The sequence below is a fragment of the Ranitomeya imitator genome, chromosome 1 (genome assembly GCF_032444005.1).
Source record: "Ranitomeya imitator isolate aRanImi1 chromosome 1, aRanImi1.pri, whole genome shotgun sequence".
NCBI lineage: Eukaryota > Metazoa > Chordata > Amphibia > Anura > Dendrobatidae > Ranitomeya > Ranitomeya imitator.
The window spans coordinates 535527687-535553625 of NC_091282.1; the positions used below are offsets into that span (position 1 = coordinate 535527687).

Consider the following 25939-nt stretch of genomic DNA (forward strand, 5'->3'; position numbering starts at 1 on the left):
TTATTTAACGGCCTTCAGCTTGATCTCGAGCTATGTAGACTTGATGGATAAACGCTCTGTAGGAAGATTGATCTTGTGCAAGCCTAGATAGGCCCACCAGGGTCTTCTCCGTCGTTTTCTTGATTCTATCAAGCCATTGGTTTGCTGATCTCCCTCTTCACCTTGTTCCTTGTATGCTGCTGAACATGATGTCCTCCCCCAGTTATTTCTTTCTTCGTATGATGTGTCCAAAGTAGGGAAGTCGTAGCCTGGTGAGCCTTGCTTCAAGTGACATGTCTGGCTTGATTAATAATTGTTGATTAAGGTGCAAGGACTGTTGTGAATTCCGCTCTTGGGCTCCCTCCGGTGGTTGTAAGTGGCACTTTTGTGAGTTCTGCTCTTGGGCTCCCTCTTGTGGTTTCAAGTGGTATGGCTGCTCCTTGGAGTTAGCTGTCATCAGCTGCCTCCACTTATCGTCTCTTCTGCTCGGCTATTTAGGCCTGGCTCTTTCTTCAGCCAGTGCCACTTGTAAATGGTTCCTGGTTGGATTCACATCTCTTTGGATTTCCCTGTTATCCTGACCAGTTCAGCAAAGCTAAGTTTTTGCTTGCGCTTTTCTGTTCACAGATTGTGGACTTATCCGTTCAGTGCTTTCTATGTTTGTCCAGCGTTATCAGTATGAATTAAAGGGAACCTGTCACCTGAATTTGGCGGGACCAGTTTTGGGTCATATGGGCGGAGTTTTCAGGTGTTTGATTCACCCTTTCCTTACCCGCTGGCTGCATGCTGGCCGCAATATTGGATTGAAGTTCATTCTCTGTCCTCCGTAGTACACGCCTGTGCAAGGTAATCTTGCTTTGCGCAGGCGTGTACTACGGAGGACAGAGAATGAACTTCAATCCAATATTCCGGCCAGCATGCAGCCAGCGGGTAAGGAAAGGGTGAATCAAACACCTGAAAACTCCGCCCATATGACCCAAAACTGGTCCCGCCAAATTCAGGTGACAGGTTCCCTTTAATTCTGTCTTGCTGGAAGCTCTGGGAAGCAGATTTACCCTCCACACCTTTAGTCAGGTGTGGAGATTTTTTTGTAAACTCTGCGTGGATTTTTGTAGTGTTTTATACTGCCCGCACAGTATTCCATCCTGTCCTATCAAGCTAGACTGGCCTCCTGTGCTCATCCTGGTTTCATTCTGTGTATGTCTTTCCCCTCTCCACTCAGTCATTATTTGTGGGGGGCTAATCTATCCTTTGGGGATTTTCTCTGAGGCAAGATAGTTTTCCTGCTTCTGTCTTTAGGGGTAGTTAGCTCTTAGGCTGTGACGAGATGCCTAGGGAGAGTTAGGAGCATTCCACGGCTACTTCTAGTGTTGTGTTGAGCTTAGGGACTGCGGTCAGTACAGTTACCACTTCCTTCAGAGCTCGTTCCATGTTGCTCCTAGACCACTGCATCATAACAAAGGACTAAATGATACAGAAAATCTGCAGTATCAAAAACTCACCAAATGCTCATCGTGGGAAACTGGTTTTACAGGACTCCTGTCTGGAAAACCGGAACCAATTACTTAAAGCTAGTGATGAGCGAGTATACTCAGTTGCTCGGGTTTTCTCGAGCACGCTCGGGTGGTCTCCGAGTATTTGTTAGTGCTCGGAGATTTAGTTTTCATCACGGCAGCTGAATTATTTACAGCTATTAGCCAGGCTGGGTACATGTGGGGGTTGCCTGGTTGCTAGGGAATCCCCACATGTACTCAGCCTGGCTAATAGCTGTAAATCATTCAGCTGCCGTGATGAAAACTAAATCTCCGAGCACTAACAAATACTCAGAGGTCACCTGAGCATGCTCGGGAAAACCCGAGTAACGAGTATACTCGCTCATCACTACTTAAAGCCAATTAGACTCTGTAAAGATTCTTTTATTTTAAAATGATTACTAGCGAGGCAGTGACGTTCTTCTTTGCCACACTTCCCGTTATTATACCCCTAAATATTGACTAATAACTAAGTAGAACATTTTCCTGAGAAGTGAATGACTAACACAAAAGGCAGAATAAATGTAGCATATTGTAGTCAGTGTTAACTTATAGTAAATATTCTGCTAACGTGACTAATACAACTAAATTCTAGTCTTGACATACTAAAATATCAGTCATACGGATCTATGGATAGAACTATCATTTTGGTTTCAATGGAGCCCTCAATGCCGAGCTATCAGATGATATCTAAATTTCCCATCAATGTTTAAGGGATAAAGAACCAGTGTAAAGGGATCAGAGAAAGCGTAGTAAACTTTTGCATGTGTGCTCTCACTGTCTGCCGTCAAATCTGGAGCCTCCTACTTACTGGCAGTCTGACATCATCAGCTGAGGAAATCCCTTTATGAATATAGATGACTAAGTCAGAATGGCTGCTCACATCATTGACTTTTAGTGTGTGAGAAACATCACTGCATGGAGAATGTACTCATATATTAGAATTTCTTGTGTTGAAATATGTTGTAGATCTTACACCCAGTTAAAGAGATTGACTCATAGTAGAGTCACAATACACTTGCTTTTATTAATTTATTTATTGGTCCCAAAAGGACTGGACAGCCTGAAATTCTTTTTCAATCTATCATAAAGAATGACTAATATAAAACATGAATTGGAAACTTGCAGAAAATACAATGAAGGCTGACCAAATCATGCATAAGGTTCTCTTACACATAAGACTAATGTCAGACAAACCTGCCGATGATGGTGATAGTGACCATCAATCTAATCTGCATGGGGGTTTCCCAACTCTCTCCTGGCAGATGACGTTGGGGGACATTTTATTGTGCTCAAAACACCCCCCTCGGCTTATACATAAGTCACGGTACAGAAAGCCGGCAGGGGAGGGAGGGCGGCAGAGCAGCGGGTGCCAGGAGCTAGCGCATACATCCTACTCTCCTACCTGCGCACCCTTGGTGCTGGCACTTAATCTTGTTCCCGCCGCCGGCGCCTGCCTGCAGCTCTTTCTGTGAGCACGTGGTACTGCTCATTAAGGTGATGAATATGGATGCGTCTCTACTCCCATAGGCAGGCGGCCGGAACGTGATAAGGTGCCAGCATCCAGGGCACTCAGGTGAGTATGATTTTTTTTTTCAATAGGAAGCATGCACACAGGGATAGGAACTAAGGAGGCATGCATACAGGGACAGAACGGGAGAGGCATGCATACCGGGACAGGGAAGGTGAGGCATGCATACAGGGACTGAACTGGGGAGGCATGCACGCAGGGACTGAACGGGGGAGACATGCACACAGGGACTGAACGAGGGAGGCATGCATACAGGGACTGAATGGGGGAGGCATGCATACAAGGACTGAACGAAGGAGGCATGCATACAGGGACTGAATGGGAGAGGCATGCACACAGGGACTGAATGGGGGAGGCATGCATACAGGGACTGAACGGGGAGGCATGCATACAGGGACTGAACGGGGAGGCATGCATACAGGGACTGAACGGGGGAGGCATGCACACAGGGATAGGGAATAAGGAGGCATGCATACAGGGACAGAGCAGGAGAGGCATGCATACCAGGACCGGGAAGGGGAGGCATGCACACAGGGACTGAATGGGGGAGGCATGCACACAGGGACTGAACGGGGGAGGCATGCACACAGGGACTGAACTGGGGAGGCATGCACACAGGGACTGAACGGGGGAGGCATGCACACAGGGACTGAACGAGGGAGGCATGCATACAGGGACTGAACGGGGGAGGCATGCACACAGGGACTGAACGAGGAAGGCATGCATATAAGGACTGAACGGGGGAGGCATGCATACAGGGACTGAACGGGGGAGGCATGCATACAGGGACTGAACGGGGGAGGCATGCATACAGGGACTGAACGGGGGAGGCATGCATACAGGGACTGAACGGGGGAGGCATGCATACAGGGACTGAACGGGGGAGGCATGCATACAGGGACTGAACGGGGGAGGCATGCATACTGGGACTGAATGGGGGAGGCATTTATACCATTACAGGGAAGGGGAGGCATACATACAGGGACTGAATGGGGAGGCATGCTTAAAGGGACTGAACGGGGGAGGCATGCATATAGGGACTGAATGGGGGAGGCATGCATACGGGGACTGAACGAGGGAGGCATTCATATGAGGACAGGAAAGGGGAGGCATGCATACAGGGACTGAACGGGGAGACATGCACATAGGAGCTGAACGGGGGGGGGGGCATGCATACAGGGAAGGAACGGGGAGGCATGCAGACAGGGGCAGGGACAGGGAGGCATTCATACCAGGACAGGGAAGAGTGAGGCATGCATGCAATGACAGGGACAGGGGAGGCATGCAGACAAGGACAGGGATAGGGCAGCCACCCATAGCAGGACAGGGATGAGGGGACAATGCATACCCGGCTTATATTTGAGTCAATAAGGTTAAACAGTTTTCTGTGGCAAAAGTAGGTGCCTCGGATTATACTCGGGTTGGCTTATACTCAAGTATATACGGTATTTGATCCCATAAATGTAATGTATGTTCATATTTTTCTCTTCTTCACTTCACCAACTTAGACTATTTAGTGCTGATGTATCAGACACGAATTGGATTCCAAAAGTATTTAAACATGCGTTGCAAGGAAACAAAATAGGGTAAAAGCCAAGGGGGGTGAATACATTTGCAAGCCACTGTACATCTGTGTTATTACATGAACCTTGCATCCATTTCAAACCCATATAAATGAATAAGACCCAATCATGAGTACACTGCTCTCATTACCTAAATATGTATTTAAACCCAGGCTGTGTGCACACTATGCAGATTTAGTGCAGATCTGCAGCGTTTTTTTTTCCGCCCAGAAACACTGCAGATCTGCACTGTGATTTGCAGTACAATGTAAATCAATGTGAAAAAAAAGCTGTGCACATGGTGCAGAAAAATCCGCGCAGAAACACTGCAGATTTCAAAGAAGTGCATGTCACTTCTTTTGTGCGGATCTGCAGCGTTTCTGCACCCCTCCATTAATAGAAATCCGCAGTGGGAAAAACTGCAGAAAATCCGCACAAAATCTGCATCAATTCCGCATAAAAACTGCGGCAAATCCGCAGCTGCGGATTCTGCCAGGAGATGCGGATTTTGTGCAGAAAATTCTGCACCTCTTTTTACCCGTATGCACATAGCCTTAAACAAACGTTTGCGTGAATCTTGATGCTGGAAAAACACAAACTTTTTGCTTGATACATTACAAGGTAAATGCCATTGAGCTCCTTTGTGACCGTTTTTGATTCCTATTACACCTTTAGCCATGTTCTGCATATCTTTGGTTACTGGAAGATGGGTAATGTCCCGGGTTTCATGTTTTTTTCTGACCTCACAGAACTGTGAATATGCTTACCCATCTAGTTACACATATGCTGCTTTAATACGTGGCTTGATTTGTAATGAATTTATGATCGGGGTGGGTAGACATTGCTGTGTTGTGATGCCACATTGCTTTTTACTACGTACAAATAAAGTTAGATGGGAGAGACGTGGGTTTATTTTCCAGATAGCAGAATCATTTATACGGCAAGTGGGATTGATAGCTGTTCTTAGTGTTTACGTACCAGAAAATTTGCAAGTACAGTTGGCTTAAATTGATTTCTTATATGCCAGTAGCTGGGGAGGCTTACATTATATCACTAATGGGCCTCTGAGCCAAATGTTTTCTGAGCAGATGCAGTCCCATGGCATTATAAATATCCTCCTGTTATAAGCTGAATTTTCATTCCTAGACCATGATGACTTTTCATGTGCTTGTGTGAAATGTGTTAGCCCTCGCATCACTCTAAAAAAATGGATGTGGCTTTACCTAGGTTATGTCCTGTTTATTAGAGGACACTTATATACTTGCATTTTCTATAGAATTTTGCCAGAAACACCAACAGATCACAGTATAGAAAAATACGAAAATCTATCCCAATAGAAAAAAAGGGAATTTATGACGAATATAAAAGAATAATAAGAATATAAGATATGGAAAGGTTCCTTGCTCAAAAACCCCCTCCATTAACTAGGGTGGGATTCCGCAGCTGCTTCTACTCATGACTCCTCATGCGTTAGTTGATTGCCCATTCACAGTTGCTATATAATACCAATGCCAGTCCAAACGTTCTTCAGATAATATGAACTAATCGAGCAGGACATCATTGATGCACTCAAACACCTTATTGACAAATATTATGGTGTCATTCAGTTGTGTGTATATATATATATATATATATATATATACAGACAGTTGAAATGTACCTATGATAAAAATACGGACCTCTTCATTTTCTGAAGGTGGGAGAGCTTGCAAAATCAGCAGTGTATCAAATACTTATTTTCCTGACAGTATATATATGTATTTCTTAAAGGATTAACATAGGAACAGGACATCACATAGGGGCAGATTTATTATTCGGTTTGCATCAGTATCATTATACCTAAGTAGTTGGGGTGTATACACAATAATTTTTCCCCAAAGACTTCTAAGAAAATTATTATTTTATTGGACACAGCTTTGATGACGTGTCTGAGAAGCATAGACAGAACAATTATATGTTACCTAGATGGTGGCCCGATTCTAACGCATCGGGTATTCTAGAATATGTATGTATGTATGTATATAGCAGCCACATAGTATATGGCACAGGCCACGTAGTATATAGGAGCCATGTAGTATATAGCAGACAAATACGATGTGGCCTGTGCTATATACTATGTGGCTGCTATATACAAACATACATACATATTGTAGAATACCCGATGCGTTAATACAGGCCACGCAATATATAACAGTGGCCATGCAGTATATAGTACAGCCCAAACAGTATATAACACAGCCCACGTACTATATAATACAGGCCACACATTATATAGTAGCCACACAGTATATAACACCGGCCACGCAGTATATAACACTGGCCAGGTAGTATATAGCAGCCACGCGGTATATTACACAGCCCACGCAGTATAGAACACTGGCCACGTAATATATAGCACAGCCCACGCAGTTCATAACACAGCCCACATAGCATCTAACAACTGGCCAGGTAGCATATAGCAGCCACGCGGTATATTACACAGCCCACGTAGTATATAGCAGTATGGGCACCATATCCCTGTTAAAAAAAAAAAAAAAAGTTATATACTCACCTGCCGGGATCCAATCCAGCGAAGCTGTGGCGCAGGCGATGAGCGCACGGCTGCCGCCATCTTCCGTTCCCAGAGATGCATTGCGAAATTACCCAAATGACTTAGCGTTCTCGCGAGACCGTTAAGTCTTCTGGGTAATTTCGCAATGCATCTCTGGGAACGGAGGATGGCGGAGGCCGCACGCGGCTCGGCGGACAACGGAGAGTAAGTATAGCAGGTTTTTTGTTTTTTTTTTTAAATTATTTTTAACATTACATCTTTTTACTCTTGATGTTGCATAGGCAGCATCAATAGTAAAAAGTTGGGGACACACAGGGTTAATAGCAGCGGTTACGGAGTGCGTTACCCACGCCATAACGCGGTCTGTTACCGCTGGCATTAACCCTGTGTGAGCGGTGACTGGAGGGGAGTATGCGGGTGCTGGGCACTGACTGCGGTGACTGGAGGGGGAGCATGCGGGCACCAGGCACTGACTGCGGTGACTGGAGGGGAGCATGCGGGCACTGACTGCGGTGACTGGAGGGGAGCATGCGGGCGCCGGGCACTGACTGCGGTGACTGGAGGGGAGTATGCGGGTGCTGGGCACTGACTGCGGTGACTGGAGGGGGAGCATGCGGGCACCAGGCACTGACTGCGGTGACTGGAGGGAAGCATGCGGGCACCGGGCACTGACTGCGGTGACTGGAGGGGAGCATGCGGGCGCCGGGAACTGACTGCGGTGACTGGAGGGGAGCATGCGGGCGCCGGGAACTGACTGCGGTGACTGGAGGGGAGCATGCGGGCACCGGGCACTGACTGCGGTGACTGGAGGGGAGCATGCGGGCGCCGGGAACTGACTGCGGTGACTGGAGGGGATCATGCGGGCGCCGGACACCGACTGCATGGGAGTAGGGAGAGACTAATCGGACTGTGTCCGTCGCTGATTGGTCGCGGCAGCCATGACAGGCAGCTGGCGAGACCAATCAGTGACGCGGGATTTCCGTTACGGAAGTTGCAGACAGAAAGACGGAAGTACCCCTTAGACAATTATATATATAGATACACGAGAGGGTCTTCGTTAATGATCAAATCAATGCTTTGTGCTTTAGTCTTCTGAACTTCGGTATGTTTTGGTATTATCAAGAACCTCGATTCCTAAAGCTGGTAATATCCATTAGATGGAAGTAGGCTGAATAATACTTCAGCTGATTATTTAGTCAACAGCCATCTCAGCCAAGTCTCCCATACCCAGGAGCGCTCCTGTGTTCTCTAAGAGAAAGCCACTGGCCAATGTTATCTCCAGAAAAACAATGTGACCGACATCTCTCCATTATACGGCAGCGGCCCCCATACAAATTATACTGTCGGTCAAACCCATCGATATTGACAGATTCGACTGACATTAATCTAATGTTTATGGGGTCATAAAAATGGTCATTCAACTGATTACAGGCCCATGTTAAGGGGAACTTTACTTTTAATGTGTCGCTACATGGTTGTTCTCGTAGTTTGGCTGGTTGATAGTGTATTTACCTAGCCTGCATTGCTGAATGCAATCCATTGTCTGTTAGTTCCTCTTAGGTCTCAATTAGCTCTCTGCAGAGCCCTTTTGTGAGATTACTGACAGAAGGCCCCTTTTCCTGATATGTAAAATCGCTGAAACATAATTCTGTTCCTGTGGCCTATGGACTATAAATTACAGGAAATAAGTTTGCTGTCACTATTGCTTCTATCTCCAGTGTCTTCACTTATATACACAAAGTATTTCTCACCAGAAAATTATTACAATTGCACGTTTTGTTATACATGTTTATTTCCTTTCTGTTTATTGGAGCAATGCAAAAAAAACTGAGAAAAAAAAGCGCAAATTGGACATAATTTCACATACAATCCCCAAAATGAGCAGGACAAAATTGTTGCCACCTTTCCAAAATTGTGCATATAATAGGGAGGAGGGGTAGGGAAGTCAGCTCATCGTTGTCCGCTGCACTTTGCCTGGATGAGAATCACAGCACGGAGCCGCCCTAGTCTGGAACATTCCAAAATGTACAAGATAAGGAAAGAAATTCTCCAGCATTGGCTGTATAGATAAAACTTCACGTCTATTGGATCTTCATAAAATATGACATGCTGGCATACCACTGATGAATGAGACTCCTTAGTCAAAATGCTTTGGTTTGTCCTTTGGGTACTCAGAGGTATTCCAGCATGTCATTTTTTATGAAGCTCCAATAAACGTGAAGTTTTATCTATACAGTCAACATTGAACACAGATTTTTTTTTCCTTTTCTTGTTCATTTCCAAAATTGTGTGTACACAACTTGCTCGTTCAAACTCACCTGTGGCAAGTAACAGGTGTGGGCAATATGAAAATTACACCTGATACAAGATAACAAGGGGAGAAGTTGACTCAATCTTTGCATTAGGTGTCTATGTGTGTCACACTAAGCATGGAGAATAGAAAGAGGAAAAGAGAACTGTCTGAGAACTTGAGAACCAAAATTGTTGAAAAATATCAACAATCTCAAGGTTACAAGATGTGGTGAAATATGTGTATATATATCTATATGTGTGTAGTGACATATGTCTAGGATTATATGTGTGACTAGTGATAATGTAACATCTGTCCTGAAGGCAAGTCACACCTAGGTGTTAATAGGTACTTCCTTGGGACTAGTAGAAATGGTGTCTCCATATCTCACCAGGAGGTCTAGCTAGGGCCAAGAAGAAAAGCAACATTTGGCACCTTCTAGGTCTTGGAGGGGAAATGCTAATTGTGGCCTGAGGGAATCTATTCCTGAGAACCTTTTCACAAGAGAAAATAATATATTCACTGGGGGCGCGGCTTTGGCCCAATCAAGCAGGCAGCAGTTATGATATTGACCTGAGGGGCCGGTCTAGAAACCTGACCTCCAGACAAAAGTTATAAATTTAGGCTGCAGACTGTTGTGAATTCTGTGGCAGAGCTCCCTCCTGTGGTCACAAGTGGTACTTCGGCTGATTCTCTCTGTGAGCTTCTGTTGGTGGAGGGAAGTGGTACTGCGGCTTCTGAGTTTCCTCCCTCAGGTGATCTGGTGAGGTCGTTAGGTGCTTCTCTACTTAACTCCACCTAATGCTTTGATCCTGGCTTCCTGTCAATGTTCCAGTGTTGGACTTGCTTTTCCCTGGATCATTCCTGTGGCCTGCTGCTCTGCATAGCTAAGTTCTTCTTTGCTATTTGTTTGCTATTTTTTCTGTCCAGCTTGTCTAATTTGTTGCTGGAAGCTCTGGGACGCAAAGGGTGTACCTCCATGCCGTTAGTTCGGTACGGAGGGTCTTTTTGCCCCCTTTGCGTGGTTTTCTTTAGGGTTTTGTGTAGACCGCAAAGTTACCTTTTCTATCCTCGATCTGTTAAGAAAGTCGGGCCTCACTTTGCTGAATCTATTTCATCTCTACGTTTGTCTTTTCATCTTAACTCACAGTCATTATATGTGGGGGGGCTGCCTTTTCCTTTGGGGTATTTCTCTGAGGCAAGGTAGGCTTATTTTCTATCTTCAGGCTAGTTAGTTTCTCAGGCTGTGCCGAGTTGCATAGGCAGAGTTAGGTGCAATCCACGGCTGCCTCTAGTGTTGTTTGGAGAGGATTAGGGATTGCGGTCTGCAGAGTTCCCACGTCTCAGAGCTCGTTCTATGATTTTGGGTTATTGTCAGATCACTGTATGTGCTCTGACCGCTATGTCCATTGTAGTACTGAATTGCCTTTCATAACAGTACAGGAAGCCCAAAGTACTAATGATTCTCAATAGAGGGAAAAAAGAAGTTCTGAGACCATTTTTTTTTCTTTGCACTGTGTTTTGCCTTTTTTTTCCCCTAGACATTTGGGTGGTTCAGTACACAGGTGTAGCGATGGACATTAGAAGTCTGTCTTCATTTGTGGATCAGCTCTCGGCAAGAGTACAAAAGATTCAAGACACTATTGATCAGAAAGCTATGTTGGAACCAAGAATTCCTATTCCTGATTTGTTTTTTGGAGATAGAACTAAGTTTCTGAGATTCAAAAATAATTGTAAATTATTTCTGGCCTTGAAACCTCGCTCCTCTGGTGATCCAGTTCAACAGGTTTTGATTGTTATTTCTTTTTTGCGCGGCGACCCTCAGGACTGGGCATTTTCTCTTGCGCCAGGAGATCCTGCATTGAGTAATATCGATGCGTTTTTCCTGGCGCTCGGATTGCTGTACGATGAATCTAATTCAGTGGATCAGGCAGAGAGAAATTTGCTGGCTCTTTGTCAGGGTCAGGATGAGATAGAGGTATATTGTCAGAAATTTAGAAAGTGGTCCGTGCTCACTCAATGGAATGAATCTGCGCTGGCAGCTATGTTCAGAAAGGGTCTCTCTGAAGCCCTTAACCCCTTTCTGACATCGGACGTACTATCCCGTCCATGTGGGGTGGGCCCCTATGACCATGGACGGGATAGTACGTCCAGCGCGATCGGCGGCTCTCACGGGGGGAGCGCCGCCGATCGCGGCCGGGTGTCAGCTGCCTATCGCAGCTGACATCCGACACTATGTGCCAGGAGCGGTCACGGACCGCCCCCGGCACATTAACCCCTGGCACACCGCGATCAAAGATGATCGCGATGTGCCGGCGGTGCAGGGAAGCACCGCGCAGGGAGGGGGCTCCCTGCGGGCTTCCCTGAGCCCCCCGCAGCAACGCGATGTGATCGCGTTGCTGCGAGGGTCTTACCTCCCTCCCTCCCTGCTCGAGCCCCGGATCCAAGATGGCCGCGGATCCGGGTCCTGCAGGGAGGGAGGTGGCTTCACAGAGCCTGCTCAGAGCAGGCACTGTGAAGCAGCCTGCACTGCTCTCAGATCGGTGATCTGACAGAGTGCTGTGCAAACTGTCAGATCACCGATCTGTGATGTCCCCCCCTGGGACAAAGTAAAAAAGTAAAAAAAAAATTTTCAAATGTGTAAAAAAAATAAAAAAAAATATTCCAAAATAATGAGAGAAAAAAAAATATTATTCCCATAAATACATTTCTTTATCTAAATAAAAAAAAACAAAACAATAAAAGTACACATATTTAGTATCGCCGCGTCCGTAACGGCCCGACCTATAAACCTGGCCCACTAGTTAACCCCTTCAGTAAACACCGTAAGAAAAAAAAAAAACGAGGCAAAAAACAACGCTTTATTATCATACCGCCGAACAAAAAGTGGAATAACACGCGATCAAAAAGACAGATATAAATAACCATGGTACCGCTGAAAATGTCATCTTGTCCCACAAAAAACGAGCCACCATACAGCATCATCAGCAAAAAAATAAAAAAGTTATAGTCCTGAGAATAAAGCGATGCCAAAATAATTATTTTTTCTATAAAATAGTTTTTATCGTATAAAAGCGCCAAAACATGAAAAAATGATATAAATGAGGTGTCGCTGTAATCGTACTGACCCGAAGAATAAAACTGCTTTATCAATTTTACCAAACGCGGAACGGTATAAACGCCTCCCCCAAAAGAAATTCATGAATAGCTGGTTTTTGGTCATTCTGCCTCACAAAAATCGGAATAAAAAGCGATCAAAGAATGTCACGTGCCCGAAAATGTTACCAATAAAAACGTCAACTCATCTCGCAAAAAACAAGACCTCACATGACTCTGTGGACCAAAATATAGAAAAATTATAGGTCTCAAAATGTGGTAACGCAAAAAATATTTTTTCAATAAAAAGCGTCTTTCAGTGTGTGACGGCTGCCAATCATAAAAATCCGCTAAAAAACCCGCTATAAAGGTAAATCAAACCCCCCTTCATCACCCCCTTAGTTAGGGAAAAATTAAAAAAATGTATTTATTTCCATTTTCCCATTAGGGCTAGGGTTAGAGTTAGGGCTAGGGTTAGGGCTAGGGTTAGGGCTAGGGCTAGGGTTAGGGCTAGGGCTAGGGTTAGGGCTAGGGTTAGGGCTAGGGTTAGGATTAGGGCTAGGGCTACAGTTTGGGTTGGGGCTAAAGTTACAGTTAGGGTTTAGATTACATTTACAGTTGGGAATGGGGTTGGGATTAGGGTTAGGGGTGTGTCTGGGTTAGAGGTGTGGTTAGGGTTACTGTTGGGATTAGGGTTAGGGGTGTGTTTGGATTAGGGTTTCAGTTATAATTGTGGGGTTTCCACTGTTGAGGCACATCAGGGGCTCTCCAAACGCGACATGGCGTCCGATCTCAATTCCAGCCAATTCTGCGTTGAAAAAGTAAAACAGTGCTTCTTCCCTTCCGAGCTCTCCCGTGTGCCCAAACAGGGGTTTACCCCAACATATGGGGTATCAGCGTACTCAGGACAAATAGGACAACAACTTTTGGGGTCCAATTTCTCCTGTTACCCTTGGGAAAATACAAAACTCGGGGCTAAAACATATTTTTTGTGGGAAAAAAAAGATTTTTTATTTTCACGGCTCTGCGTTATAAACTGTAGTGAAACACTTGGGGGTTCAAAGTTCTCACAACACATCTAGATTAGTTCCCTGGGGGGTCTAGTTTCCAATATGGGGTCACTTGTGGGGGGTTTCTACTGTTTAGGTACATTAGGGGCTCTGCAAACGCAATGTGACACCTGCAGACCATTCCATCTAAGTGTGCATTCAAATGGCACTCCTTCCCTTCTGAGCCCTCCCATGTGCCCAAACAGTGGTTCCCCCCACATATGGTGTATCATCGCACTCAGGACAAATTGGGCAACAAATTTTGGGGTCCAATTTCTCCTGTTACCCTCAGGAAAATACAAAACTGGGGGCTAAAAAAATAATTTTTGTGGGAAAAAAATTTTGTTTTATTTTTACGGCTCTGCATTATAAACTTCTGTGAAGCACTTGGTGGGTCAAAGTGCTCACCACACCTCTAGATAAGTTCCTTAGGGGGTCTACTTTCCAAAATGGTGTCATTTGTGGGGGGTTTCAATGTTTAGGCACATCAGTGGCTCTTCAAACGCAACATGGCGTTCTATCTCAATTCCTGTCAATTTTGCTTTGAAAAGTCAAACGGCGCTCCTTCCCTTCCGAGCTCTCCCATCCGCCCAAACAGTGGTTTACCCCCACATATGGGGTATCAGCGTACTCAGGACAAATTGTACAACAACTTTTGCGGTCCAATTTCTTCTCTTACCCTTGGGAAAATAAAAAATTGGGGGCGAAAAGATAATTTTTGTGAAAAAATATGATTTTTTATTTTTACGGTTCTACATTATAAACTTCTGTGAAGCACTTGGTGGGTCAAAGTGCTCACCACACCTCTAGATAAGTTCCTTAGGGGGTCTACTTTCCAAAATGGTGTCACTTGTGGGGGGTTTCAATGTTTAGCCACATCAGGGGCTCTCCAAACGAAACATGGCGTCCCATCTCAATTCCAGTCAATTTTGCATTGAAAAGTCAAATGGCACTCTTTCGCTTCCGAGCTCTGCCATGCGCCCAAACAGTGGTTTACCTCCACATGTGGGGTATTGGCATACTCAGGACAAATTGTACAACAATGTTTGGGGTCCATTTTCTCCTGTTACCCTTGGTAAAATAAAACAAATTGGAGCTGAATTAAATTTTTTGTGAAAAAAAGTTAAATGTTCATTTTTATTTAAACATTCAAAAAATTCCTGTGAAGCACCAGAAGGGTTAATAAACTTCTTGAATATGGTTTTGAGCACCTTGAGGGGTGTAGTTTTTAGAATGGTGTCACACTTGGGTATTTTCTATCATATAGACCCCTCAAAATGACTTCAAATGAGATGTGGTCCCTAAAATAAAATGGTGTTGTAGAAATGAGAAATTGCTGGTCAACTTTTAACCCTTATAACTCCCTAACAAAAAAAAATTTTGGTTCCAAAATTGTGCTGATGTAAAGTAGACATGTGGGAAATGTTACTTATTAAGTATTTTGTGTGACATATCTCTGTGATTTAATTGCATAAAAATTCAAAGTTGGAAAATTGCGAAATTTTCATAATTTGACAAATTTCCGTTTTTTTCACAAATAAACGCAGGTACTATCAAAGAATTTTTACCATTGTCATGAAGTACAATATGTCACGATAAAACAATGTCAGAATCACCAGGATCCATTGAAGCGTTCCAGAGTTATAACCTCATAAAGGGACAGTGGTCAGAATTGTAAAAATTGGCCCGGTCATTAACGTGCAAACCACCCTTGGGGGTAAAGGGGTTAAGGATGTCATGGTGGGATTTCCTATGCCTGCTGGTTTGAATGAGTCTATGTCTTTGGCCATTCAGATCGGTCGACGCTTGCGTGAGCGTAAATCTGTGCACCATTTGGCGGTATTACCTGAGCTTAAACCTGAGCCTATGCAGTGCGATAGGAATTTGACCAGAGTTAAACGGCAAGAACACAGACGTCTGAATGGGCTGTGTTTCTACTGTGGTGATTCCACTCATGCTATCTCTGATTTTCCTAAGCGCACTGAGCGGTTCGCTAGGTCTGCCACCATTGGTACGGTACAGTCAAAATTTCTTCTGTCCGTTACCTTGATCTGCTCTTTGTCATCGTATTCTGTCATGGCATTTGTGGATTCAGGCGCTGCCCTGAATTTGATGGACTTGGAATATGCTAAGCGTTGTGGGTTTTTCTTGGAGCCCTTGCAGTGTCCTATTCCATTGAGAGGAATTGATGCCACGCCTTTGGCCAAGAATAAGCCTCAATACTGGACCCAGCTGTCCATGTGCATGGCTCCTGCACATCAGGAGGTTATTCGCTTTCTGGTGTTGCATAATCTGCATGATGTGGTCGTGTTGGGGTTGCCATGGCTACAAGCCCATAATCCAGTATTAGATTGGAATATCGTTTCTGACAGAGGTTCCCAGTTTGTTTCAAGGTTTTGGCGAGCCTTTTGTGGTAGGATGGGCATTGACTTGTCTTTTTCCTCGGCTTTCCATCCTCAGACTAATGGCCAGACCGAACGAACCAATCAGACCTTGGAAACATATCTGAGATGCTTTGTTTCTGCCGATCAGGATGACTGGGTGTCCTTTTTGCCTTTGGCTGAGTTCGCCCTTAATAATCGGGCCAGCTCGGCTACCTTGGTTTCGCCATTTTTCTGCAATTCTGGGTTCCATCCTCGTTTCTCTTCAGGACAGGTTGAGTCTTCGGACTGTCCTGGTGTGGATACTGTGGTGGACAGGTTGCAGCAGATTTGGACTCATGTAGTGGACAATTTGACCTTGTCCCAGGAGAAGGCTCAACGTTTCGCTAATCGCAGACGCCGTGTGGGTCCCCGACTTCGTGTTGGGGATCTGGTTTGGTTATCTTCTCGTCATATTCCTATGAAGGTTTCCTCTCCTAAGTTTAAATCTCGTTTCATTGGTCCGTATAGGATTTCTGAGGTTCTTAATCCTGTGTCTTTTCGTCTGACCCTTCCAGATTCTTTTTCCATACATAACGTATTCCATAGGTCATTGTTGCGGAGATACGTGGCACCTATGGTTCCATCTGTTGATCCTCCTGCCCCGGTTTTGGTGGAGGGGGAATTGGAGTATATTGTGGAGAAGATTTTGGATTCTCGTGTTTCTAGACGGAAACTCCAGTATCTGGTTAAATGGAAGGGTTATGCTCAGGAAGATAATTCCTGGGTTTTTGCCTCTGATGTCCATGCTCCCGATCTTGTTCGTGCCTTTCATGTGGCTCATCCTGGTCGGCCGGGGGGCTCTGGTGAGGGTTCGGTGACCCCTCCTCAAGGGGGGGTACTGTTGTGAATTCTGTGGCAGAGCTCCCTCCTGTGGTCACAAGTGGTACTTCGGCTGATTCTCTCTGTGAGCTTCTGTTGGTGGAGGGAAGTGGTACTGCGGCTTCTGAGTTTCCTCCCTCAGGTGATCTGGTGAGGTTGTTAGGTGCTTCTCTACTTAACTCCACCTAATGCTTTGATCCTGGCTTCCTGTCAATGTTCCAGTGTTGGACTTGCTTTTCCCTGGATCATTCCTGTGGCCTGCTGCTCTGCATAGCTAAGTTCTTCTTTGCTATTTGTTTGCTATTTTTTCTGTCCAGCTTGTCTAATTTGTTGCTGGAAGCTCTGGGACGCAAAGGGTGTACCTCCGTGCCGTTAGTTCGGTACGGAGGGTCTTTTTGCCCCCTTTGCGTGGTTTTCTTTAGGGTTTTGTGTAGACCGCAAAGTTACCTTTTCTATCCTCGATCTGTTAAGAAAGTCGGGCCTCGCTTTGCTGAATCTATTTCATCTCCACGTTTGTCTTTTCATCTTAACTCACAGTCATTATATGTGGGGGGCTGCCTTTTCCTTTGGGGTATTTCTCTGAGGCAAGGTAGGCTTATTTTCTATCTTCAGGCTAGTTAGTTTCTCAGGCTGTGCCGAGTTGCATAGGCAGAGTTAGGTGCAATCCACGGCTGCCTCTAGTGTTGTTTGGAGAGGATTAGGGATTGCGGTCTGCAGAGTTCCCACGTCTCAGAGCTCGTTCTATGAGTTTGGGTTATTGTCAGATCACTGTATGTGCTCTGACCGCTATGTCCATTGTAGTACTGAATTGCCTTTCATAACAGCAGACAGAGAATTGTGTTCACATGATGGGGGCAGCCTGAGAAGCTGGTGTGATCCAATCTACATTGTCCTACCCTCAGGGAGCAGAAAGCAACTACCAGTTAGATAATTTCTGTAAGTTTCTCCTGTTTATTTTGATACTGTTTGCATAAGTTGTATGTCTTTTTATTCTCATATTTTTATACCTTTTTCTTATTGTAAGCATTGAACCTTTTGTTATTAAAGTATAAAACTTTAACAAGTTGAACCTTGAATGTTCTAAAAGAATCCATAGCCTAAGGTGTGTGAGCCTTATGAGTGATAGACATATTTTTATTAGTATTATTATTTCCGGGACTCATCGCCCGTGTATTCGATGAGTGCTGGCAGCGTGTATGAGCGGGTGTGTGGCCTGGGTCGGTGTGTGATTTATGCTTCCATTACAGCATAGGACAGAGGTTGAATGCTGGCCTGAGAGTGGGGAGATAGATTAACCCTTGCAGGCACAACCCCAAGTCACGTGTGAGAGTGGGCACGTGACGAATAGGTGACACCATGGAGAAGGGATTCGTGACACAAGCCCATCTCCAGGATCTTGATGTTCCTTTGTCTACAGTGCACAACATAATCAAGAAGTTTACAACCCATGGCACTGTAGCTATGGGTTTTGGCCACGACTGTATATGTAATGTATGAACTGTAAGCAAAACTATAAGGTAAGCTTACATGGGCATATAACACAGCCGAGTGCTGCCTGATGTTTTATTGGTTAACACTTGGCTCAAAGTTATACTATGGGGCAGTGCTGATCTGTGATTATTTTCTAACTAGATGGTGGCCCGATTCTAACGTATCGGGTATTCTAGAATATGTAGGTAGTATACAGCACAGGCTACGTACTATATTGCACAGTGATGTAATATATAACACAACCGACGTAGTATCTAACATAACTACGTAGTATATAACAGAGCTACGTAGTATGTAACACAGCTTACGTAGTATATAGCAGAGCTACGTAGTATATAACACAGCCACGTAGTATATAACATAGCCACGTAGTGTATTGCACAGGTATGTAGTATATTGGTCAGCCACGTAGTATACAGCAGAGCCACATAGTATATAACATAGCCACGTAGTATATTGTAGAGCCACGTAGTATATTGCACAGCCACGTAGTATATAACAGTCACGTAGTGTATTGCACAGCTACGTAGTATATTGCACAGCTATGTAGTATATTGGTCAGCGACGTAGTATATAGCAGAGCCACGTAGTATATTGTAGAGGCACGTAGTATATTGCATAGCTACGTAGTATATTGCACAGCCACGTAGTATATAACAGAGCCACGTAGTATATTGCACAGTTGACGTAGTATATAACACAGAGCACGTAGTATAATGCACAGCCACGTAGCATATTGGACAGTCACATATATTGCTCAGCTACATAGTCTATAGCACAGAGATGTAGTATATAACAGAGCCCATGCAGTATGTAACACAGCCCACGTTGTATATAGCAATGTGGGCACTATATGAGTGGTTAAAAAAGACTTAAAATAAAAAATAAACATATACTCACCTTCCGAAGGGCTCTTGAAGTGCTGGCGCCTGTGTGCATGCGGTGCACACGGCAGCTTCGGGGTTCCAGGGTTGGTATGAGCGCAGGACCTGTGATGACGTCGCGGTCTCATGACCGTGACGTCACGGCAGGTCCTTCTCGCATAGCATCCTTGGCACCGGAACTTGCCGCTTGCACTGCCGAGGATAGCGCGCCATGTCGGAGGGTGAGAATAACCTTTTTTTTCTATTATTATTTGTAACATTAGATCTCTTTTACTATTGATGCTGCATATGCAGCATCAATAGTAAAAAGTTGGTCACACAGAGTTAATAGCTGCGGTAACGGAGTGTGTTACAACGCGGTCCATTAACGCTGGCATTAACCCTGTGTGAGCGCTCAGCGCTGACTGGAGGGCACTAAAGCAGCGGCCATTTCACTGCCAGACTATGGCCGTCGCTGATTGGTCGTGGGAGTTTTGCCACGACCAATTAGTGACTTGGATCTCCATGACAGACAGAGGCCGTGACCAATGAATATCTGTGACAGAAAGACGGACAGACAGACAGAAAGACGGAAGTGACCCATAGACAATTATATAGTAGATACATAATGGTAATGAACGTGTTGTAGGCAAGTCCTCTTATGTGTGCATGTATATACCAGACTAAACCAATAGGTATAAATGCATAGAAAACAAGAAAGAACCCCCCGAAATGTGGGCCAAATATAATGAGGTTAAGAAAAATCTCAAGTTTATTGATCATGCAGTTGGTACACAAAAGAAATGCAGCCAGAAGAAAGCAGGCGCACAGCCAAGTAAAAAAACACAGTAAATGATTTTGAACCATAAAAATAAATATATAAGATAATATGTGAAAGGAAGCTGCCGAGTGCCTAAATCTACTGGTGTACTAGGCAAAGTTCATGTATGGTGACAACTACAGTATGCATAACCCATGTGAAAGCGTCATTAAAGTATGTACATGGAGACGCAATGTTATAATAGGCAACGCTAAATGAAATGATGGCCATTATTCATTCCTGTGGAATTGCTGTGCTGTAATACTAAGCCACAGGGAATAGCCGAAGCGTATAATGATATGTCTACTAGAATACGAAAGTGCATAGACATATGTGAAATGAAATACCCCTTGTAAGTAGATATTGAAAATAATAAATAATTAAGATTAGTATATACCTGTGTGGTGTACAGCAGATACAATCAGGAGGAGACTACCCCGACGCGCGTTTCGGTATTTGCCTTTGTCAGGGTATGGCGTCATCTGAGGGGAGTTTAAAAATTAGTGTCAGCCAATGAGAGGCGGTGCTGGGTGTGGCTTGATGCATGCATGCATGCCAAGATGTCTGCCACGCTCTGCACCATGTGACCCCTATCTACAATAGGTCCACATAAAATATGCTCATCCTGCATTTCTTAGAGGGATGGGAGAATAAGTGTGTATTTTAAATGCTAAAACCCTGATAATCTTATGGACCTATAGGCACCATATGCATCTCAATATGGTACTGTTTTTTTGTGAAAATCACCATATTACAATATCTAAGGTACAGTGCGATATGGGTGCTGTATTAGGGATTCAAACTCAGTTTAGGGTTTTAATATCGCTACAAAGCAAATAACTTTAAAGTAGTAATCTAACTATTACCAGAGAGCGACTGCAATACTGTTACCTAGAAGACAGCGCTGGTGAATCCAGGCCATTAGGTGTGTAAGGTTGGATATGTGTGTGAGTAGTAGGGCTCTTGATTGAATTGGCGATAGTTGCTGTTCAATCAGGAGCTGCATTCATTATACACATGCCCGGAAGTCTGACTCACCTGCCCAGGTTTCGCTGCCAGTTCTCCTAGTCTGGCCGACATCACTGGCAATATGCAGCTGCGATTACCAAACAGCCGAGCTTATCCAAAAGCAGGCAACAGTTTCAGAAGAAGCAGGTAGTGAAATATTACCAGACGTATACGAACCTATCGATCGGTCTCTAGGACACTTTACACTAATATAGGCTTTGGCAGTAAATGGAGACACAGGAAGCTACACGTCACGGAGATTAATTCCAGGTATCATCCAGTGCTAAAATGAAATGAACGTGCTTTCTGCAAGGAGTAGTGGTTTAATTTAATAAGCAAAAACTGTCCCCATGCTGTAACACATGTCAAGCCCAATGGGATAAGTATTATTGAGCAGCACGGTGGCGCAGTGGTTAGCACAGCACCCTTGCAGCACTGGGGTTCTGGGTTCAAATCCCCACCAAGGATAACATCTGCAAGGAGTCTGTATGTTCTCCCCGTGTTTGCGTGGGTTTCCTCCAGGTTCTCCGGTTTCCTCCCACATTCCAAAGACATACTGATAGGGAATGTAGACTGTGAGCCCCATCAGGGACAGTGATGATAATGTGTGCAAACTGTAAAGCGCTGCGGAATATGTTGGCGCTATATAAAAATAAAGATTATTATTATTGCAAGCTTTACTTTTCCCCATTGATGTGTATTGGGCCTCACTGCATCTCTGGGTGGTTCCTGTGGGTCGGAGTATAGACGGGGTCTTCTCCTCCTGTCTGTGATTCCCCAGACCCTCTGCTGCCTCCTCTGACATCTCAGTAGAGATCAATCACTTATAGACCAGAGGCAGGAGGAGGGATCGGACTGTACACGGGGTCTTCTCCTCCTGTCTGTGATTCCCTGGATCCTCTGCTGCCTACTCTGACATCTCAGCGGAGATCAATCACTCATAGACCAGAGGCAGGCGGAGGGGCCGGACTGTACACGGGGTCTTCTCCTCCTGTCTGTGATTCCTTGGACCCTCTGTTGCCTCCTCTGACATCTCAGCCGAGATCAATCACTCATAGACCAGAGGCAGGCGGAGGGGCCGGACTGTACACGGGGTTTTCTCCTCCCTGTCTGTGATTCCCGGACCCTCTGCTGCCTTCTCTGACATCTCAGCAGAGATCAATCAGTCATAGACCAGAGGCAGGCGGAGGGGCTGGACTGTCCTCGGGGTCTTCTCCTCCTGACTGTTATTCCCCGGACCCTCTGCTGCCTCCTCTGACATCTCAGCAGAGATCAATCACTCATAGACCAGAGGCAGGCGGAGGGGCCGGACTGTACACGGGGTCTTCTCCTCCTGTCTGTGATTCCTTGGACCCTCTGTTGCCTCCTCTGACATCTCAGCGGAGATCAATCACTCATAGACCAGAGGCAGGCGGAGGGGCCGGACTGTACACGGGGTCTTCTCCTCCTGTCTGTGATTCCTTGGACCCTCTGTTGCCTCCTCTGACATCTCAGCCGAGATCAATCACTCATAGACCAGAGGCAGGCGGAGGGGCCGGACTGTACACGGGGTTTTCTCCTCCCTGTCTGTGATTCCCGGACCCTCTGCTGCCTTCTCTGACATCTCAGCAGAGATCAATCAGTCATAGACCAGAGGCAGGCGGAGGGGCTGGACTGTCCTCGGGGTCTTCTCCTCCTGACTGTTATTCCCCGGACCCTCTGCTGCCTCCTCTGACATCTCAGCAGAGATCAATCACTCATAGACCAGAGGCAGGCGGAGGGGCCGGACTGTACACGGGGTCTTCTCCTCCTGTCTGTGATTCCTTGGACCCTCTGTTGCCTCCTCTGACATCTCAGCCGAGATCAATCACTCATAGACCAGAGGCAGGCGGAGGGGCCGGACTGTACACGGGGTATTCTCCTCCCTGTCTGTGATTCCCGGACCCTCTGCTGCCTCCTCTGACATCTCAGCAGAGATCAATCAGTCATAGACCAGAGGCAGGCGGAGGGGCTGGACTGTCCTCGGGGTCTTCTCCTCCTGACTGTTATTCCCCGGACCCTCTGCTGCCTCCTCTGACATCTCAGCAGAGATCAATCAGTCATAGACCAGAGGCAGGTGGAGGGGCCGGACTGTCCTCGGGGTCTTCTCCTCCTGACTGTGATTCCCCAGACCCTCTGCTGCTTCCTCTGACATCTCAGCAGAGATCAATCACTCATAGACCAGAGGCAGGCGGAGGGGCCGGACTGTACACGGGGTCTTCTTCCCCTGTCTGTGATTCCTGGACCCCCTGCTGCCTCCTCAGTTTGATATCTTAGCAGAGATCAATCACTCATACACTGGATGCTGCAGGGGATCCGAAGAATCACAGACAGGGAGAAGACCCCGTGTACAGTCCGGCCCCTGTGCACCAAAATCTGATTAGCAGAAAACTTCAAGTGGTGATTACAGAAGAACCACAAAGCTGATTTCACCACCAAAGGTATCCATGTAATTAGTGTTACAGCTATGTGTTTACTTTATATTACAAAATCACACTTACACGTTCTCTTTAAAGGGAATCTGTCAGCAGGTTTTGTTATGTAATCTGTGAACAGCATGATTCTATGTAGGAGCCGAGAGACTGATTCCAGGGATGTGTCTCTTATTAGGCTTTGTTCTGTAGTTTCAAAACAATCAGTGAGGACTACATGTCTTGGCAGGCAAGTCAGGCTAATCAATGTAACCCCCACCCCATCGCGGATTGCCAGCTAACAATGCAGTGTACACAGGTAGAAAGCTGCCAATCAGGAGCGTCTGCGGGGTTATACACAACCCAGAAGTCTTAGCTTTGCTACATATACTGTACATCAAACAAAACAGGGATTCTATCTAAACTACATCAAGCTGCCCACTGACACATTGCTGGAATCAGGCTCTCTGTCTCTAGATCATGCTGCTCTCAGATTACATTGAATAACACTAAAAAGCATGATATATTCAATCATTATGCATTAATTTAAAATGGTTAATTGTAATAATAGCAAAGAGTATGACCAATGTGCGTCACAGTGAATCATAGACTCGTATAGAGCCTACAATCAAATACCTATAAAGATAGTGACCTCATCATGGATGCCTAGTAGGAACAGCAGCAGTCATGTCCCTGCCCCATTAGTGGTGTATCATGCAGACAAATGTTACATTGGTGCCATAGTTATTATGTGCTACATTGTATCACATTGGATGTGTAACCAATTGGTGACCCCAGTAGCTTATTTCCATGAGATAATAGTCTAGCCAAATGTAGAACACTTTTTTTTGCTTTAAACGGTTCAGTGCTCTTCCTTTTATGGAATTACATTGTACAGAAAGGTAAATATACTAGAAGAGATACTGAAGAACTCATTGTCAGACATAACAGTAAGAAGATAAAAGTAAGAGAAACTGAGTTACAATTAGGAATGGAACAGAACACATAAAAGTAAGGTGCTACAAGGCCAGTTCCCGCCACAGCTGGACTATCATAGGGGTGCCATATGCATGTAGTCACCTCTAGTCAGCCTTATAGAGGGTATATGCAGCTAATAGTCCCTTCTTGGTACTCAGGACTCACCCTGAGGCTGCCGTCACACTAGCAGTATTTGGTCAGTATTTTACGTCAGTATTTGTAAGCCAAAACCAGGAGTGGGTGATAATACAGAAGTGGTGCATATGTTTCTATTATACTTTTCCTCTAATTGTTCCACTCCAGGTTTTGGCTACAAATACTGATGTAAAATACTGACCAAATACTGCTAGTGTGACGGCAGCCTTAGGGATGAAGCCTGTGTGGTCAGTAATCTCAGCAAACGTCTGTGTAGTCCCACTTATGAACCAGACTAGTGCATGTGAATAGTAGAGAGGCCCTTTGTCCATCTGCTCTGCGGTCAAGCACACGCAACTAATCATGTTCGCCATTTACAGACATGTTCATCGCTTGTCCGAACTTAGCCAGGAGTTCGCTCAGATGAGCGTGGCTTCAGTCGGTACGCGGTCATTTGCCAAACATGGATAGCATATACACCAAAGTCAATGAATGTAGGAATTCAGATGAACGTTTTTACTGATGACCATGTAAAAATTACGGATCAGGGTCACCCATTGAATTCAAAAAGTGTGTAAAAAAAAAACAAACCAATGCCATTGGAACACTGTCCATATATAACAGACCCTTATCAATTATTAACATGGGAAACTGTATTGATGTATAAAAATGGATGCCAAAAACAGATAACAAAATGGAAAAATTGACAATTTTTTTCTAGATGATAAACAGATGATTTTTCATATGACCATCTGAACCCAGACTCACAGTGAAATCTGAGGTCGCCACAGTAAGGTTGTCTGAGTCCCCAGTGGATAGGCATCGCAAATAGCGCCCCTCTCTGTCAGCTTGGGTTTTTCACTGCATTATATTGTATTGTTCACACTAGACAACCCTTAAAAGATCTGTCGCAAGATTTAAATGTTAGAAAAGAAAATGTATTGATATTTGGAAATCAATTGCAGATTTGACACCTGGAGTGACTGGATGCTGCGCTGATGTCTCCAAACCCTGAGCTGCGAGAGGTCACCTGTTTTCTATGGCCGCTCTCCCTTCTCAGGATTTCAGTACCTGCACATAATGCTTGGCCACTGGCCAAGGCAAGCATTGAAAGCATGGTGAGCCCCAGCAGGGAGGGCAGGCAGAACCCACAGGCCACCTCACTGCTAGGGGAATAGTGCATCACCATTGTATGCAGGCACTAATGTTGTTCCCAGAGCAGGGAAAGGGTTAATGAGGCTATTGTGCACAGTGATGGGGAGAATGGCGGAGCAGCAGTAACAGATCTGATGCCCACACTCTGGGGCTGTGGGTGAGGAGAGTGGAGTATGGCTTTTCCCCTCCCAATGTACAGTATATTCTGTCCTGAGGTCTGAATATAAT

General features: G+C 45.2%; 1 protein-coding gene across 3 annotated transcripts in view; it reads left to right on the forward strand.

Moving 5' to 3' along the window:
• RNF38 (ring finger protein 38) overlaps positions 1-25939 on the forward strand; it is a 411040-nt gene that overhangs the window by 312479 nt on the left and 72622 nt on the right. The gene's annotated exons all lie outside the window — the stretch shown is intronic.